This window comes from Lactuca virosa, chromosome 2 (assembly GCF_052849685.1).
Source record: "Lactuca virosa cultivar CGN04683 chromosome 2, Lactuca_virosa_CGN04683_v6, whole genome shotgun sequence".
Taxonomy (NCBI): Eukaryota; Viridiplantae; Streptophyta; class Magnoliopsida; order Asterales; family Asteraceae; genus Lactuca; species Lactuca virosa.
Window position 1 is genome coordinate 27306839 of NC_136427.1, and position 18808 is coordinate 27325646.

The 18808-nt window shown below is 36.5% G+C and overlaps 1 pseudogene across 1 annotated transcript; it reads left to right on the plus strand.

The window, feature by feature from the left end:
- Positions 1–9444: 9444 nt before the first annotated feature.
- On the plus strand, positions 9445–18498 carry LOC145158983 (uncharacterized; annotated as a pseudogene). Its single transcript, XR_013737409.1, has 8 exons — positions 9445–9604; positions 10347–13026; positions 13200–13736; positions 14378–15016; positions 15868–16551; positions 16883–17694; positions 17820–17868; positions 17991–18498. The product of XR_013737409.1 is annotated as an uncharacterized LOC145158983 (transcript).
- The last annotated feature ends 310 nt before the right edge of the window (positions 18499–18808 follow it).

The window sequence follows — 18808 nt, forward strand, 5'->3', positions numbered from 1 at the left end:
AGTCAAATGTTCGAATGGTCACAGACTTAATTTTCAACCTATCATTTTCATCTAAAAGATTTTTGAGCATACATTTATGTTCCTTAGAGTCAATAAAGGTCTCTATCTTGTCTAGTCCGATTTTATAGGTGATGGAAGTCTCTTCTGAGGACATTATGGATTCACACTCAGCGATGACCTCATCCTCCTTAAATTCAAGGAAGGGTAAGAAGATCATCTAATGAATCTTTTTTCCTATTTCACAATTTAAGTGCAACTGAGTAATATTCGTATATAAGCGTTTAGCAATCAAGCAAAAAACATTTCGTTGTTTCAAAAACTTTAAATTGTTTCGTTGCAAATAAATAATCTCATCCCTAGCCCTAGTTAACTCCGTCTCCTTCAGCTCAATCCACATCCTTCTCTCCTCACTCTTCGAAGACACCCTGCTGAGTTGGTCGGTTAGGTTAGAGTTCGCTAAGCGAGTTTGCATGAGACTACCACTTAAGTTAGAAAATTTAAATTTTAGTTCATTTAATTCTTCTTCATAATTTGTTATGGGAACTTTAAGTGATTCAAGGATGGATTGTACCTTTTTGATCAGCCGATCACAGTCGTTGATCCTCTCACTCACGGGCTTGGCTGCAAAACACTTGTCCTCAGTCAGGTTCGGCTCCTTATGCTCACCTTCGGTTGGTCTTCCAGCAAGTTCCATCAAACATTTCCTAGCCGAACTAATAACTTCCTCTCTCGCCACGTAAGCTCTTCCATGTGTGGGTTTTCTCACTTCTTCATCCTTAGAATCGGTTGACCAGACTTCAACGCCATCGAACTCATCTTCATCTACATTTTCCTGCACAATGAAGGCATTCATTGAACTATTAGTTGCTTTCTTTTTCTTTATTTCTTCCAACTTTCGCATGTAATAAGCCTCATCATCTTCAGCATTCCTTTTCTCATCCATCTTCCTCAACATGCAATCTTTGGCAAAGTGGTTCTTGTCATGACAATAATTGCAGTCGAATCCGGAGTCTCCTACAAGCTTGCTTTCTTTCTTGTCGTCATCCTTTTGAGAGGTGTTCTTCGTTTCTTCTTTCACCTTCTCAGAGCTGTAACTTCCTTGCCAGTTTCGGTTCTTATTGACAGGGAACGTCTTTCGTGCAAACTTCTTTGGGTTGGTGACCATCATTGCATATTCTTCACCAGTAAGGTCACACTCAGACATATCTGAATCCTCCTCTTCTTCTGCTACACTTTTGCCTTTTGAGACAAGGGCCAGCGATCCCACACCCGAAACTACCTTTGCATCCTTGGTTACCACGCTTTCATGGGATTTAAGAATACCCATCAGTTTCGCTAGCAAGTATGATTTGAACTGTTGATGAGCTTTCACTGTTGAAACCACTGCCATCCATTCTGGTCTTAAACCATTCATGAAGGTCACCTTTTGCTCAATCAATTTTCTTTCAATGCCATGCTTGATCATCTTGCTGTGGAAATGATTGAAGCGATCGAAGTTCTGTATCAGTTTCTCTTCAGGTTTCTGTTCGAAAGCTCCAAATTCTGAGAGCAACAAGGTTTGGATCGAGTGTTCTAGATCCTCATCGGTTGAGTACAGTTCTTTTAACCTATCCCATATTTCTTTAGCCACCATGCATGAACCGACTAAACAAAAAGTGTCAAATTGCAATGCGAATCTGATCATTCTCATGGCTTTCAAGTTACATAGCAGCTTATCCTTTTCATATTGTGGAATCTTCTCTACGTCGACCAAAAGCTGATTATATTCTTTTTAAGTCTTCACTGTCCTGTTCGTTCCAGAATGAACAAACGGCCCAATCGTGATAGCTTCCCAGATGAGATAACCATTATCTTCAGATCCAACTACGTAATCTTCAAAGTGATGCGCCCACACTTCATAGTCTTGAGTGTAAAGAATGGGAACCCTTGTAGTGGATCCAATGCTGTTGGAGATGTTGATGGGATTAGTTTGAGAATCGTCGTGAGACATGATTAGCCTTTCCTTGGAACTGCTAGAATCAGACCTGTAAACTTGAGATTAGGGTTTTATCAAACACAAGAGTTACCGTCGACAGGAAGAAGACGGCTTCTTTATATTCGATAAAAGCGGAAACCCTAAATAATTCTTCAAACAGAAGGAATATGTATTGATTACACAGTCTCCTGCTCTGATACCAATTGTTAGAACAAAGTTCTAGTAGGATCGATTGATTCTAAGCAGAAAAGCAATAAATAACGTAATAAAGAACACATGAATGGTTTAACTGATGTCGAATGATTAAGCTTTAACACCTCAGAAGAGCTCGATTAAGAACTTCGACTGTAGAGGTGTTTAGGGTTACAAAGAAATAATAATAATATTGACTATCATATCTAAGGCATACATGCATGCACTATATATAGCTTAACCCTAATCAATAATCACGGATGGACAGGTCCAATCCGGATATACAAAAACAAAGCCCATGACGCAACACAAAATACCCAACAAAACCTTTACACAAGTAGCTATGAAAGGATATTATTTACTATAACTTCATATTCTTAATATGAGATATATCAAATAGATTTCAAGAAAGACCGCTTTTCTTAATAGATATCTACTATAAGATATCTATATAGGTTAGCCTTGAGGTTTTCTTAATACATGTTTTCCTGACCAAATGTGTAAGGCTTAAGATCCACTTGTGGATATAAAACAAACATCTCAAGGTTGGAATAGTCATTTTAATATAAAGATACAAGGTATGATTTTATATCAAGATGAAAACGAACGTGTGTGTTTACTAAGATCTAGTGGGAGGATAGTGATATTCCTAATCTTGTATGAAAGAGACATACTTAATCATTTGAAATGACATTCCGACTATGCAAGGTGGTTTTCACCTTGACTCGGAAAGTATTTCTAAAATGAAAGACTTAGGAATGACAAGATACATTCTTGGAATGTAAAATCTATAAGAGATAGATAAAGATGAATGTTCAAGGTTAAAAAATCTTTTGCATGAAATGACAATATCTTGAAAGAGATCAAGATACAAGAATCCTTTGGAAGATTCTTGACATTGTCACATGACTCCATATTTGAGTTTGTCTCAAATGGATCTAGCACATAGGTTTGAGATAGATAAATTGATTTATATTCTATTTGCTGGACAAATGAATCCATCATTTATGTCATATCATGAAATGAGAAATTGAATACATGGTTAAGTCACTAGATGACTGTGAGAACATTCTAAGAGTACTTAAGAAGAGCTAAGAGAATGTATATGAGATAATTAGTTTAGAATAAAATCTTAATGTAAAGAGCTACATAGGATTTTGATTTCTAAATAAATATAGATAATTATGAATTAAAATTGGATTATGACTTCATTTTGGAATGAAGAGTAAGTTTAGTTGGAATGAGGTCCAAGCAAAACATAATGACACGATCTACTACAAAATAAGAATACACAACTTTTAAAGTTGAAGTCAAATATGTTTGGATGAATGAGTTGATTGAAAAACTATGTTGATTTCTGCCATTCAAGGATCAAATAGAAATATTTGTGATTTCGAGAGTTGACTTAATCAAGCTAAGGGACTCTATGTCACGAAAGAAAACCAATCATATTCTCCAAGATATTTAACTATACCTAGAGTAAAAGTCAAATATAAAGATATAGTATTCGTGAAATTCATACAAATTAAATTTAGTCAAAACCATTAATAAAGTCTTTCCTTTTAAAGCTAAGTATGAGTGGTCACACTTAAGCCATAAGACTTTTATTATTCTAGAAATGGGATTTTGGTTTGGATTTAGTATTTGGATATTGGAACATTGTAACAACAACGTACTATTACATAATGTTTTTGATATACCGGGATATGATCATTACATTAATACTTGTTGTGTTCTATATTAACATGTTTAATCCATGAATAATCTTATTATTCTAAAGGTTCATAGTCAGTCATGATTGTGGGAGCAATTATGAAGTAAGACTAATATGAAAAAGGATTGGTTGACTCTCACCAGATGAAAGTAGGCAAGAAGTTGTAACCAAGTTTCATAGGTACTTGTCATAGAACTAGTACTGAACAGACCCGCATCAAGATCATCTCATAGATCGCAGTTATGAGTGATACTTGATTAAAAAGTACTATCTTTGTGTCCTTAGCACCTGAGATACATAGTGGGACTTAAGTATAGGGAGTACTGTGCTTTGATATGGCCAAATGTTGTTCCTTGACCGGGCAGTTATAAAAGTCATATTCGGGTATGGTGTGAACTATGCAAGAGGCTTATGTAGTCAAGATGGGATTTATTCCTCTTATTCGTTGAGATTTAGACATCTAACGCGCGTTACCCAAAGTTGAATTACAAATGAGATTGATTGCGATCCAAGGCTCATGTTTCAACAGGATGTCTGTAACAAAAGGATAATTGATAAACTTACCTTAATACATCAATTGAAGCTTAGAGCTTTTGGGAATTGGATGTTGATGAATGACATTCTTCGTCATATGTTATTGGGGGCAGTGAAATGTTGCTAGACGTTCACCACTGTCTATATCAATCTATGATGAGTCTTGTGCAAGTGAGAGATTGAAAGATCTAGTATACCCAAGAGTCATTATAAAATGATATTGCTAATAATATATGATCCTATAGGGTCACACCATATAGCAAGTTACCGTCAATTTATTATTTATTAGTATAATTTGATAAATATATCAACACTTGTATTTAATTGGAAAATTATTATTTCATGGAAATAATAATTTACTAATTGGGAATTTATTATTTGTGGAAATAATATTTATTGGAGAAATAACAACTTATGAAATATATCATAAAGTATGATTATTTATAAGATATATTTATATCTTTATAAACTAGTTAGAGTTTATTTATATAAAAGTTAGTTTTATATAAAAGAGATATTTATATAACACTAGTTACTTGTTATATAAATATATATATATATATATATATATATATATATATATATATATATATATATGTCTAGTCATGGGAATATAATAATGAACACACCATGCCCTCTTTAAACATAATGATGACCGAAAAGACAAGAGCATGGCTAGGGGATGGCTTTTTGATTATTATATTCAAGCATGATTAAGACCCATGCTTTGACAAGATGGAAGGTATGGACCTTTGGTTCTTTGCTCAAGTATATATGGGCATATATATGGAGAGTTTCAAGTGCTCTTTTCTCCCTTCTTCTCCTTTCCTTCTTCTTTTTTTGGAGCCCCAAAACCATGAGCATGGTGCTCATATAGGGCTGCCAAAGTTTCGAGATTTAGGCGTTCCTTTCTACTCTATTTTCTTGTAAAGTGGTGCTATATTTATGTCCCTTTGTTGCTTCACCTTATGAACAACCACTTCAAGTGAATACTAGCATGTTTTGATGGTTCTACTCTTGCTTGGTGGATACTTGTAGAAAACTTTTGCTTTAGAGTTTCATGCCACACTTCATCAACTTCCAACCTCCCATGAGGATCAAAGTCTTCAAAGTTTGTTATGCTTTCCCTTCTATGGTTGTTTTAATCTTCCTAACTCTTGCAAAATGATCATTGGTGGGTAAAATAGTTTTCGTTTTATTCAACATTTTTAAAGCTTTCGTTGTCAATTTTATCGATTGTGAAACCGGATTTTTGAATAAAAATCCAACACCATCAGGTCTGGAGCAGACTCCAGACTGCTCAGAATCGGCAGAAGAGTTATGCCGACAGACAACGTTCAGATTTGGAGTTTCAGGTGGGTGACATGGTCCTCCTGAAAGTGTCACCCTGGAAGGGTGTTATCCGGTTTCGGAGGCGGGACAAGCTGGGCCCCAGGTACATCGGCCCCTTCAGGGTCATAACCCGGGTGGGCAAGGTAGCATACCGATTGGATCTTCCAGCCGAGCTCAGCCATATCCACAACACTTTCCATGTTTCTCAGTTACGAAAGTGCCTAGTGCCTAGTAGATGAGACAGCGGTTGTACCCTTGGAGGACATTCAGGTTGATGACAGCCTGAATTACATTTAGAAGCCACTGGCGATCCTGGATCGTAAGACGAATGAGTTGAGAAATAAGAGAGTCGAGTTGGTGAAGGTACAGTGGCAACACCGGAAGGGTTCGGAGTGGACTTGGGAGTCCGAGGAGGAGATGAGGGAGCACTACCCGGAGTTGTTTCCGGATTCAGCAGCAGCAGACTTCGAGGACGAAGTCTGATTCAAGTGGGGGTGAATTGTAACATCTGTCTCTCGAGGTATTATTTAAATTATATAAATTAATATGGGTTTTGGACTAACAATTGGTCAATGGACCCTTTGGAGTGGACCTTTAGCAAACTGGGCCAAGAAGTTGGGCTGCCCATAAGCCGTACGATGGGAGTAGTGGCCACATTGGATTCGAGGGACTCGGGGGCATACGCGCAGCATACCAAGAGGTACGCCCAGCGTACGCTGGCAGATGCCAAACCCTAATTTTTAGAGTTTAAGACATATAAATATCCCATTATAGCCTCCCCTTTGGCCTCCTCACCAGTCCCTCACCCTTAGAAAACCCTAGTTCGTCTCATACTCCATTGTTTTGTGTGCTTGACCTTTTTGAGTCTATTTTGGTGAAGAAAGGCTTGGAAGAAGTGAAGAGAAGTTGGAGGAAGAAGCACTTGAGTATCTTGAGCTCAAGGATGTTGAACTAGTTCATCTTTTGGCACCCAAAGGAGGTATACAGCTCCTATCTTTCCTCTTAGAAGCTTAGATCTAGGGTTTTGAAGATTTGGACCTTTTTAGGTCCAAAGAATGGATCTTGTTCATGCAACTTCGCTTTTGAGCTTAGAGTTGCCACCCTTGAAGCTCAAAGTGTTCCTTTAGCAGTAAAGTTGCAAGATTTGAGGTCTTTATGTAGCCATGCAAGAGATCTAGCCATTTCCATGAAAGTTTATTGCTATTTTAAGTGTTGGGTTCATTTGGTGGGTTGCAGGCCACCAAGTGATCGACTTTATAGGTTAGGAAGAAGTATTGGACTCAGATCTGTAGTTTGGACGTTGTGTCTTAAGGGATTCATCAGCTTTAGAGAAAAGGGCTTAACAGGAGAGTACGTTGGGCGTACACGCTAGTACGCGCAGCGTACAAGCCATTTCAGCAATACGGGCATCGTACAGAAAGGTATGCTCAGTCAGTGGGCTTGTGGATGTATTTGTAGATTCAAGAATAGGCTGGACAGAGTGAACTTGTGGCCTATGAGCCCAACTTAGAATGCTTCAATGATATTGGAATTTATGAAGCAACTGGAACATTTTGTATGAATTCCTACATGGAAACACTAGTTTTGCTCTATCGGTCTGATTGTAATATCGAGACTGAAGTTGATGGCTTTTAGTGTCAGAAAATTGAGGAAGATATTCACATAACTTAGGGCATCCACAATCCATTGAACTCTATAGAGTTCAATGGATTGCCACATTATCCATTAATCATCTATACAACATCACCCACAACCCATTAAACACATATTCAATCCTAATCACCAATTTATTCCTTCTATTGAACCATTCAATGATCATTGAACTCCTCCATTCAACTCTACTCCATGTCATCACCCACACTCCATTCAACTCTTATTCAATCCTAATCACCACCCTATTCAACTCTTATACTACTTGCATTGTGGATGCTCTTAGTTGACGTTGATAAAAAGCTAAATGCATTATAGACATGGACAAATTGGTCAATATTTATTATCATTTATAGTTACTTGACGGTTACTAGAAAAGAACCTACGCTTTTAAAGTTGGTGTCTTCTTGAAGGGGTACTACGGTTCTCTAAAGGGTTGTGATGGTTCAAAAGCAGTATCATAGTGTGTATATATAAGAACGAAATCTGGTGTAAACATGTTGTGATTGTTATTAATAAACATTTTTGTTTGCTGCGTAATAAATTCTGTTTGGGTATAACACTGCCTCTGATATTATATATATATATATATATATATATATATATATATATATATATATATATTCTTGGCGTACCCTTGTAGGTGATGATGTCTATACTTGTAGAACGCTTGGTGACGATGTCTATGTATCCGTACAACGCTTGTCTCCCATGTAGTGGCGTACGCAGAAAATTTGAGTAGTGGTGACACCCAAAAAAAAATTCTGAACAAATCTAAAATAATAATGACACTCATATTTCAATACGTTGTACCTAATAAAATTTATTTACATTGACGATCAGAATCAGAGTAGTGGCCCGGGACCCCCCTCGAACTCCACATAAGTCCGCTAATGCTCCCATGCTCTTTAATCTTGGAGCCATCGCACCCGTATCCGGCCAACATCATGTTCATGTTGCTGCCAATTCCTTAAATTTGCACCCATCTTTGACCTCCCTTGCTACCATCAACACGGTCTGTCCCCTTTCTTATCACCCATCCCCTTCGCTATTACCACCATTCACATTCTCCATAAACCGTCCATTTTTCCAGTGTCTTATTACTGTTTTTCTCAAAAAACAAGACATCGACTCTCTAGGTTTCATTTTTATCTCACACCGGCAATGAACTCCGACTTTCCCTAACTTAATAGAAATAGGGGAAGAACTTTAACAGTCCTTCTCGCTAATAAGTCATGCTTATTGGGCAATTCATTAACTAGTGGACCTCATATTTTCATTAATTTTTTTTATGGTGCAGTCAACAACACTAGTGATATCAAATAGAAAAATATTGGACCTATAAATAATATAGGTTAGGAATGTCGGTCCAAAATAGCAGTCCCAAAAGTTACGCATATATAGACCGAAATATCATACTACCTCCGTCCCAAATTAATTTTCTATATTTGATTTTTGAAATCTTTATTCTTCAACTCTGACCTTAAATATTTTTGTTTTTGATAGATAATATTTGATGAAAAATATATGAATGAATTGTATTTTAAATGTATTTTCATTGTTATAAGTTTCATCAACTAATATAACACAAATAAAAATATTTAAGGTCAAAATTAAGGAAAAAAAACTTCAAAAATCAAAAGACGACAATTAATTTGAGACAGAAGGAATATGATATTTGCATATATAGATAGAAAGAATTTGGATATATATGGTTATACTTTTGGTTGCAGATTTTGGTTCAATTTTTAAGCAATATAACTGGGCCAACCCATTGGCTATTTTAGCCCAAAATATGAGATGGACTGGATTTTTTATTTTCTTTCTAACACGCACGACGCACGCACATCTGAGCAGTCGGTATCACTCTAATTTGAAGACCTAGTCAACTTCATTACCGTTCACTTCAGTCGTTACTTCCGACTACACCAAGTTCAAGTTCCAACTTCCAACGTCACTTTTTTCTTTCCTAGATTCAGATTCCACTCCGATTCTGCAACAAAGGTGAGCTTGATCGGGGGGCTGTAGCTCTTGAATCTAGCTGGATTATTTTTGACACACCATACACGTATCAGGCTGCTCATCCCGAAATACTGCTTTGCAAACTGTTGTACCATCGCCTCTAGGAAATTATTAAGTTTCTTTCTTGGCTCTGTTACTGAATCAGTAGCTTTGCAACTTGCTCATTATCTTTTGAAGAATAATAGGTACTCACTGTAACTTTCAGAAAAAAACTGGAGAGATTTAGCCCAGGGGCATTTTAGGAAAGTTTACTTTTTATGCGTTTTTTGTGTTAGAGTAAGACTCTTTTAGAATTAGTATAAGTAGGGGTATTACGTGCTTTGTTTTATTATTATTCCAGAACAAGTTTTTCAGTCAATAGTTACTTAGTCTCCAAGTTATAGTTACTTTGTTTACTTCCCCTGTTCGTTCACTTCTGTCATGTTCTTCTGTTTGATTCAACGTAGTGCACAAGGTGTAAATGAAAAGCAGCCTCTATTTCTTCCTGTTAGTACCTTTGTGAATAAGTTACAGAAGACGTGAAGCAGGTCCTTTTGATTACTTAAACAATAACCTCTCTCCTGTTATCTTTGTGCCTCTATTCAGATCCGTTTTTTATCCCTCTTTTGTTTGAATTTCTTGTGCAAAAAGGCACAAGTTGAACTTGCAAGTTTACAGTTAAAGTGTTCGATGTATTTTAAAATAATCATATTTTGGTATTTTTTTTCTAATTAATCAATGATAAACCATTTTCCTGATTCCTATTACTTTTTTTTTAACTTTATCTTTAAGTTCATTTTAGATTATGGGATGGAGTTATATTACAATTACATCATACAAAGCTAATCAAACCTTACTCAATGCAATGAATCTAGGATGCATTTAAATGCCCAAGAAATTACAAATTTTCATCCAATTTCATCTGACAAATTGTTGGTTACTATGTAGATACTTCCACAAAGAAGAATTTCCTGCAATGGATGTTGTTAGTGCCATTCTTAAACCAGTTGCCGAGACACTTATGGAACCTGTTAAGAAGCATCTAGGCTACCTCATTTCCAGCACCCAACATGTGAGGGATATGAGAAGAAAAATGGGGGAGTTGGATTCTCTAAGACACGCCGAAGAAGACCACTTGGACAGGAACATAAGAACTCGTCTTGAGATTTCATTTCAAGTTAGGAGTTGGTTGGAAGAAGTAGAAAAGATCGATGCAAAAGTAAAAACTGCTCCTAGTGATGTCGGTGCTTGTTGCAGTCTCAAGAGTAGACACACAGTCGGAAGGGAGACCTTCAAACTAATTGAGGAGATTGAAAGTGCCACAAGAAAACACTCTTTGATCACCTGGACCGATCATCCCATTCCTTTGGGAAAAATTGATACCATGAAGGCATCCACCACCACACCATCAACTGATCACGATGACTTTGAGTCGAGAGAAAAAACTTTTACTCAAGCACTGAAAGCACTTGAACCAAACAACACATCCCACATGATAGCGTTATGTGGGATGGGCGGGGTGGGGAAGACCACAATGATGCAAAGACTGAAGAAGGTTGCCAAAGAAAATAGAATGTTCAGTTACATGGTCGAGGCAGTTATAGGGGAAAAGACAGACCCAATTGCTATTCAACAAGCTGTAGCCGATTACCTTCGTATAGAGTTAAAAGAAAGCACTAAACCAGCAAGAGCTAATAAGCTTTGTGAATGGTTCAAGGCCAACTCTGGAGACGGTAAGAATAAGTTCCTTGTTATATTTGATGACGTCTGGCAGTCCGTTGATCCGGAAGATATTGGTTTAAGTCCTTTTCCAAATCAAGGTGTCGACTTCAAGGTCTTGTTGACTTCACGAGACGAACACGTTTGCACAATGATGGGGGTTAAAGCTAATTCAGTTATTAATGTGGGACTTCTAACTGAAGTAGAAGCACAAAGTCTGTTCCAGCAATTTGTAGAAACTTCTGAGCCCGAGCTCTGTAAGATAGGAGAAGTTATCGTAAGAAAGTGTTGCGGTCTACCTATTGCCATCAAAACCATGGCGTGTACTCTAAGAAATAAAAGAAAGGATGCATGGAAGGATGCACTTTCACGTATAGAGCACTATGACATTCGTAGTGTTGCGCCTAAAGTCTTTGAAACAAGCTATCACAATCTCCAAGACGGGGAGACTAAATCCGTGTTTTTGATGTGTGGTTTGTTTCCTGAAGACTTCGATATTCCTACCGAGGAGTTGATGAGGTATGGATGGGGCTTAAAGCTATTTGACAGAGTTTATACAATTAGAGAAGCAAGAACCAGGCTCAACACCTGCATTGAGCGACTTGTGCAGACAAATTTGTTAATTGAAAGTGATGATGTTGGGTGTGTCAAGATGCATGATCTGGTGCGTGCTTTTGTTTTGGGTATGTATTCTGAAGTCGAGCATGCTTCAATTGTCAACCATGGTAATATGCATGGGTGGACTAAAAATGATATGAACGACTCTTGCAAAACAGTTTCATTAACATGCGAGAGTGTGTCTGAGTTTCCAGGAGACCTCAAGTTTCCAAACCTAAAGATTTTGAAACTTATGCATGGAGATAAGACGTTAAGGTTTTCTCAAGACTTTTATGAAGGAATGGAAAAGCTCCAGGTAATATCATACCATAAAATGAAGTATCCATTGCTTCCCTCGTCACCTCAATGCTCCACCAACCTTCGAGTGCTTCATCTTCATGAGTGTTCATTATGGATGCTTGATTGCTCTTGTATCGGAAATTTGACGAATCTGGAAGTGCTGAGCTTTGCTAATTCTGGCATTGAACGGATACCTTCAGCAATCGGAAATTTGAAGAAGCTTAGGCAACTTGACCTGAGAGATTGTGATGGTCTTTGTATAGAACAGGGTGTCTTGAAAAATTTGGTCGAACTTGAAGAACTTTATATTGGAAATGCATCCGCGTTTAGCGAGTATAACTGCAATGAGATGGCAGAGCGATCAAACAGGCTTTCTGCGTTAGAATTTGAGTTCTTTAATAACAAGGCTCAAGTGAAGAATATGTCATTTGAGAATCTTGAACGATTCAAGATCTCAGTGGGACGCTCTTTAAATGGAGATATCAGTGAGAGTGCCCACTCATATGAAAACACATTGCAGTTGGTGACCAATAAAGGTGAAATATCAGACTATAAACTTAATGAGTTGTTTGTGAAAACAGAGGTGCTTTGTTTAAGCGTAGATGGTATGAATGATCTTGAAGATGTTGAGGTGAAGTTGACGAATCCTCAATCCTCTACATTTTGCAATTTAAGAGTCCTTGTCGTTTCTGGGTGTGCAGTGTTGACATACCTATTCAAACTCCGTGTTGCAAACACTTTGTCAAAGCTTGAGCATCTAGAAGTTTACAAATGTGATAATATGGAAGAACTCGTACATAATGTTACTAGGGGTAGTGGAAAAGAGACAATTATGTTCCCCAAGCTGAAATTTTTATCTTTGCGTGAACTACCGAAACTATTAAGTTTGTGTAATAATGTCAACATAATTAAGCTACCACAACTTGTAGAGTTGCAACTTAAGGGCATTCCAGGTTTCACAAGCATTTATCCACAAAACAAGTTGGAAACATCTAGTTTGTTGAAGGAAGAGGTGGATATATATATATATATATATATATATATATATATATATATATATATATATGTTTTATGTTTATACTATTAGACAATCTTTTCAACTAAAAGTTTTAGACTATATGTGTAATTTGATTATATGATGTATTATTGTTTGGATGTGGCTATTAATGGATGATTATTTTGCAGGTTGTGATTCCTAAGTTGGAGACACTTCGAATTGATGACATGGAGAATTTAGCTGAAATATGGCCTTGTGAACTTAGTAGAGGCGAGAAAGTTAAGCTGAGAGAGATTAAAGTGAGAAATTGTGATAAACTTTTGAATCTATTCCTGCACAATCCCATGTCTCTGTTGCATCATCTTGAAGAGCTTGAAGTCACGGAATGTGGTTCGATTGCATCATTATTCAACATCGACTTGGATTGTGTTGGTGCAATTGGAGAAGAAGACAACAACAGCATCTTAAGAAGCATCAAAGTGGAGAATTTAGGGAAGCTAACAGAGGTGTGGAGGATAAAAGGCGCAGACAAATCTCATTCCCTTGTCAGTGGCTTTCAAGTTGTTGAAAGCATAAGGATTAGGAAATGTGAGAGGTTTAGAAATGTATTCACACCTATCACCACCGATTTTGATGTGGGGGCACTTTTGGAGATTCAGATTGAAGATTGCGGAGGAGAAACAGGGAGATTCAATGAATCGAAAGAGAGTAGCCAAGAGAAAAAGGTAGGGATTTCAATTGCACTTTCTTACTTAATTAAGGATTAAGCTCCTGCCTTTTGAATATCACCAACAACTTTTATGTTCTGGAATCGATTCAGCTTAAAACTCAACCAACATAATGCAGATAGATGAGAGCTGAAGCTAAATGCGTGTATAAAATCCTTTCATCATTTTTCTTGATATTGATAGCAAGTGGAATGATTTCAACTTCAATTGATGAAAAGCATAGGGATGGGCCGATAAATTTAATAAACTTAACCCTTTAATTGATGAAAAGCTTATGAACTCAATTTCAAACCAACTTTGTCTCTTGTTTGAAAATAGTTCACATCTTAATTAAAATATGTTTTCTTGTTTCATAGGAGCATATAACATCTTTTAATTATTTATCTCCAACACTTTTTTAATTTGTTGAGAATTTTCATCATTTGCAAATGTTTCTTGAAAAATTGCCTAAAATCAAAGAAATATTTTTCAAATCCAAAATTATAAGAGAGAATTGTGAATGGACGTGAAGTTATAAATCATTTACTACACACTTCAGTAGTGAAGTTACTAATTACATATCTTGTTGGGATATATATATATATATATATATATATATATATATATATATATATATATATATATATATATATGCGCAGACTGATATTCTGTCAGAGGAAGAGACATTGCGAGAAATCACTGGCAATATTTCTAATGTTGCATTCCCATCCTGTCTCATACCCTCTTTTCATAACCTCCATAAACTTTACTTGAAGAAGTATGAAGGAGTGAAGGTGGTGTTTGAGATGGAGAATCCAACAAGTAGAGAATTGGTAACAACTCACCATAACCAACAACAGCCTATACTTCTCAACCTCCAGGAATTATATCTATATAATATGGACAACATGAGCCATGTATGGAAGTGCAACCGGTATAGGTTCTTCAATCTTCCAAAACAACAATCTGAATCAACATTCCACAACCTCACAACCATACATGTGTACCAATGCAAAAGCATTAAGTACTTGTTTTCACCTCTCATGGCAGAACTTTTTTCCAACCTAAAGAAAGTCCACATAGAATGGTGTCATGGTATCGAAGAAGTTGTTTCAAACAGAGATGATGAGGATGAAAAAATGACTACATCTACCCACACAACCACCACTTTGTTCCCTCAGCTTGATTCTCTCACTCTAAAATACATGAACAATCTGAAGTGTATTGGTGGAGGAGGTGCCAAGGATGAGAACACTGAAATATCTTTCAACAATACCGTTTTTCCTGATCGATTTAAGGTATGTTTTGTGCGCATTCAATTACTTATTTAATTTCTTTGACAATATCCATTTTTCCTTGCAATATTCTATGAAAGTCACCAAATCACATATTAAAGATTTAAACCTTTATTGCACACGTATTACCTACCATGCAAACTCAAGAATTGGATTTGGAGGCCTAAAAATTTCCATTCATCCGAACAAGTATTACCTTGTATTTGTTATTTATCATAATTCATATCATTTACTGATGAGATTTCTTTTTTATTTTTATTTTTCATTAGAAATGCACACACATGCATCTAATTAAGTTTGCCTTTCTATGTGAATCCTCTGTTGATTCTGTGACCAAGCATCATTGATTATATTTCCATTTTCATAATTGTGTTTATTTTGGATAATTTTTCCTTTTATAGTTGTAATTTTATAATGATAGATTATAATTTTATAGTTGTTTCTGTGACCAAGCATCATAGATTCTTGCATTCATTTCGCCGAAATAAAAACCAAGATATGTGCTATAATCTTAGAGTAAGAAACAAAAAGGCAGTTAATAATTAGTTGAATGTAACTTAGTTTAGATAATAGGGCCATCAGGTGACACTTGACAGGTATTGTAGCATAAAATCCAATAATTTATAATATTATCTAAAGCTAATTTTTGTAAGTGGTATGTCTTTTATTGTCTCATCAGTAAATCCCGACATTAATTATAAAACAAAACCCAAAACCACATTTTTGATGTGGAGAGCACTCGTGTCATTTAGTATAAAAAAAAAAAAAAAAAAACAAGATTTTGGATTAAATGTCTTATACAAAAGCTGTGTCTATGCTTTAATATTTCATCAATTTTCCTTGTGATGTTGCAGTTGTCTGAAGCAGGTGGTGTTTCTTGGAGCTTATGCCAATACTCTAGAGAGATAGAAATAGAAAACTGCCCTGCATTGTCAAGTGTGATTCCATGTTATGCAGCAGGACAAATGCAAAAGCTTCGAGTGCTGAGAATATGGTGTTGCAATGGGATAAAGGAGATATTTGAAACTCAATCAGGGATGATCAGCAACAAAAACAAGAGTGATTGTAATGAAGGAATTCCAAGAGTAAATAACAATGTTATTATGCTTCCCAATCTAAAGATATTGGAAATCGTAGTTTGTGCGGGTTTAGAACATATATTCACATTCTCTGCAATTGGAAGCCTGGCACATCTTGAAGAGTTAACAATATCTAGTTGCGAGTCAATGAAAGTGATTGTGAAGAAAGAAGAAGAAGATGCATCATCATCATCATCTTCTTCTAAGAAGGTTGTGGTCTTTCCTCGTCTAAAGTCCATTGAACTAAGTTATCTACCAGAGCTGGAGGATTTCTTCTTGGGGATGAATGAGTTCGCATTTCCTTCATTGGATAATGTTACCATCAAGAAATGCCCCCAAATGAGAGTGTTTGCACCTGGTGGGTCCACAACTCTCCAACTCAAGTATATACGCACAGGATTAGGCAAACATACTCTTGATGAATCAGGCCTTAAGTTCTTTCATGTTCAGCATCATCAGGTATAAGATACTTCTTTGGCATCATATAATTATGAAAGATATCATGCATGTTGTCACTTGGAATCAAAATTTATGTTTATGTTGTCACCTGGAATCAAAATTTTCCATTTTGAACGAGGAAAAAGCGTCCAAAATAGCCTTACATATTTAACATACTTTATGAGATCAAAAATAGCTATCCGTTTGATAACTTTTAGTTGGAGTTAAATATCATGGTCACTAATAATTACAATCTCTTCAATTTCGTTAAACTTACAAAATATATATGAAATTTCAAATGTTTTTGTTTGACATATATATTACTTAGGCATTTTCTTTATTGGACTCGCAGCAGACCGCTTTCCCGAGTTTACATGGTGCAACTTCGTTCCCTGCAACTTCAGAAGCAATACCTTGGTATTTTCATAACTTGATCGAATTAGATGTTGAACGGAATCATGATGTTAAAAATATTATTCCATCCGGTGAATTGCTGCAACTGCAAAAGCTGGAAAATATTAGTGTGAGTGATTGTGAGATGGTAGAAGAGTTATTTGAAACTGCATTGGAAGTAGCAGGGAGAAATAGAAAAAGTAGTAGTGGACGTGGTTTTGATGGACCGTCACAAACTACTACTCTTGTCAATATTCCAAACCTAAGAGAAATGAGGTTGGATTTGTTACATAATCTCAGGTATATAGGGAAGAGCACTCAGTGGACAGTTTATGAGTTTCCAAACCTAACAAGTCTCTATATTGGTTGTTGCAAAAGGTTAGATCATGTATTTACTAGTTCCATGGTTGGTAGTCTATTGCAACTCCAAGAGCTAACTGTAAGGTACTGCTACAATATGGAGGAGGTCATTGTCAAGGATGCAAGTGGTGTTGTGGAAGAAGAATCTGTTGGCAAGAGGAATGAGATTCTTGTGTTACCTCGTCTAAAGTCCTTGATATTAGATGACCTTCCATGTCTTAAGGGGTTTAGCTTGGGGAAGGAGGATTTTTCATTCCCATTATTGGATACTTTGGAAATCTACTACTGCCCAGCAATAACGGCTTCACCAAGGGATATTCGGCTACTCCGAAGCTAAAAGAAATAGTAACAAGATGTGGCTCATTTTATGCAGGAGAAGACATCAACTCCTTTATAAAGATCAAACAAGAGGTAAACTAGATCTTTCTTGCTTTACTCATTCTTGAACAACATTTGAAAAGTTTCATGCAGTTCTTTTGTTGTTCTCAAAATCCCCAACCTATATTTTCAACTTTATAATTATGTATTTTATGCAGGAATTCAAAAACGACCAAGACTCTCATTAACGTGAAGTAAACATTAAAGGTAAATTCTATTTTCACTTCTCCATAATGCCTATTAATGGCCTTCTAATTCATGATTTTCCGATGTATTTTTCTTCTTCATGATGATGTGAATGCTCCAACACCCCATTGATTGTTTGGTAGGTTTCTCTCGTTGAATGGTGATGACCATCTAAACCAATTGACTATCTGTCAGTAGTATTCAAGGATAGAATTGTTGATCATATGAAGAGGAACTAAACAAGAACATGATTGCTATGAAGATGTTAATGTATGAATCAAATAGCAAGCTACTCACTGATCTAATTAGTTTGTTGGTTGGATGTTGATTTTAATGTTGTTAGGATCGAGACACTTAACACACGATTCTAAACACACACACAGCTCACGAAAAACAAGAACACAAGGATGAACATGAGGGATTTAACGTGGTTCGGTCCTTCTCTGACCTACGTCCACCGGTAACTAGGAATTTACATTTCTTGCTGCTAATCTGCACTCTTTCTGTGTTACACTAGATACAAGTTTTACAAATACAGATGAATCTCTTATATAGAGATGGAAATCAGAAGTAGTCAAAAAACACAACCGGGTCTTCAGCCAACCTTTGAAAAAACTTAACATTCAACAATTGTGGCTTCACATTCAACAATTGTGGCTTCACATTCAACAATCTCCCACTTGAAGCCACGGAGCAATCTTCACCTGTGCTTCAACTGTGCATCTGTATTTTTAAAAAATTGATCTTAACTCCTTCCTAGTTACCCGGCCTTCTCTTCAATTTACCTATTCTCTGTCTCCACCGGCTCCCACTGAAATGAACTGCCCGATCCTGGAACATCCTGAGAACAAACGAAACTCTCCATGTGAAGCAGATAATCTGGAGAGACTTTTACAGATGGAATACTGGTTCTCTTAACCCACTGTGTTCTGGGTATTCTAGCTGAAACAAAGCCCATGCT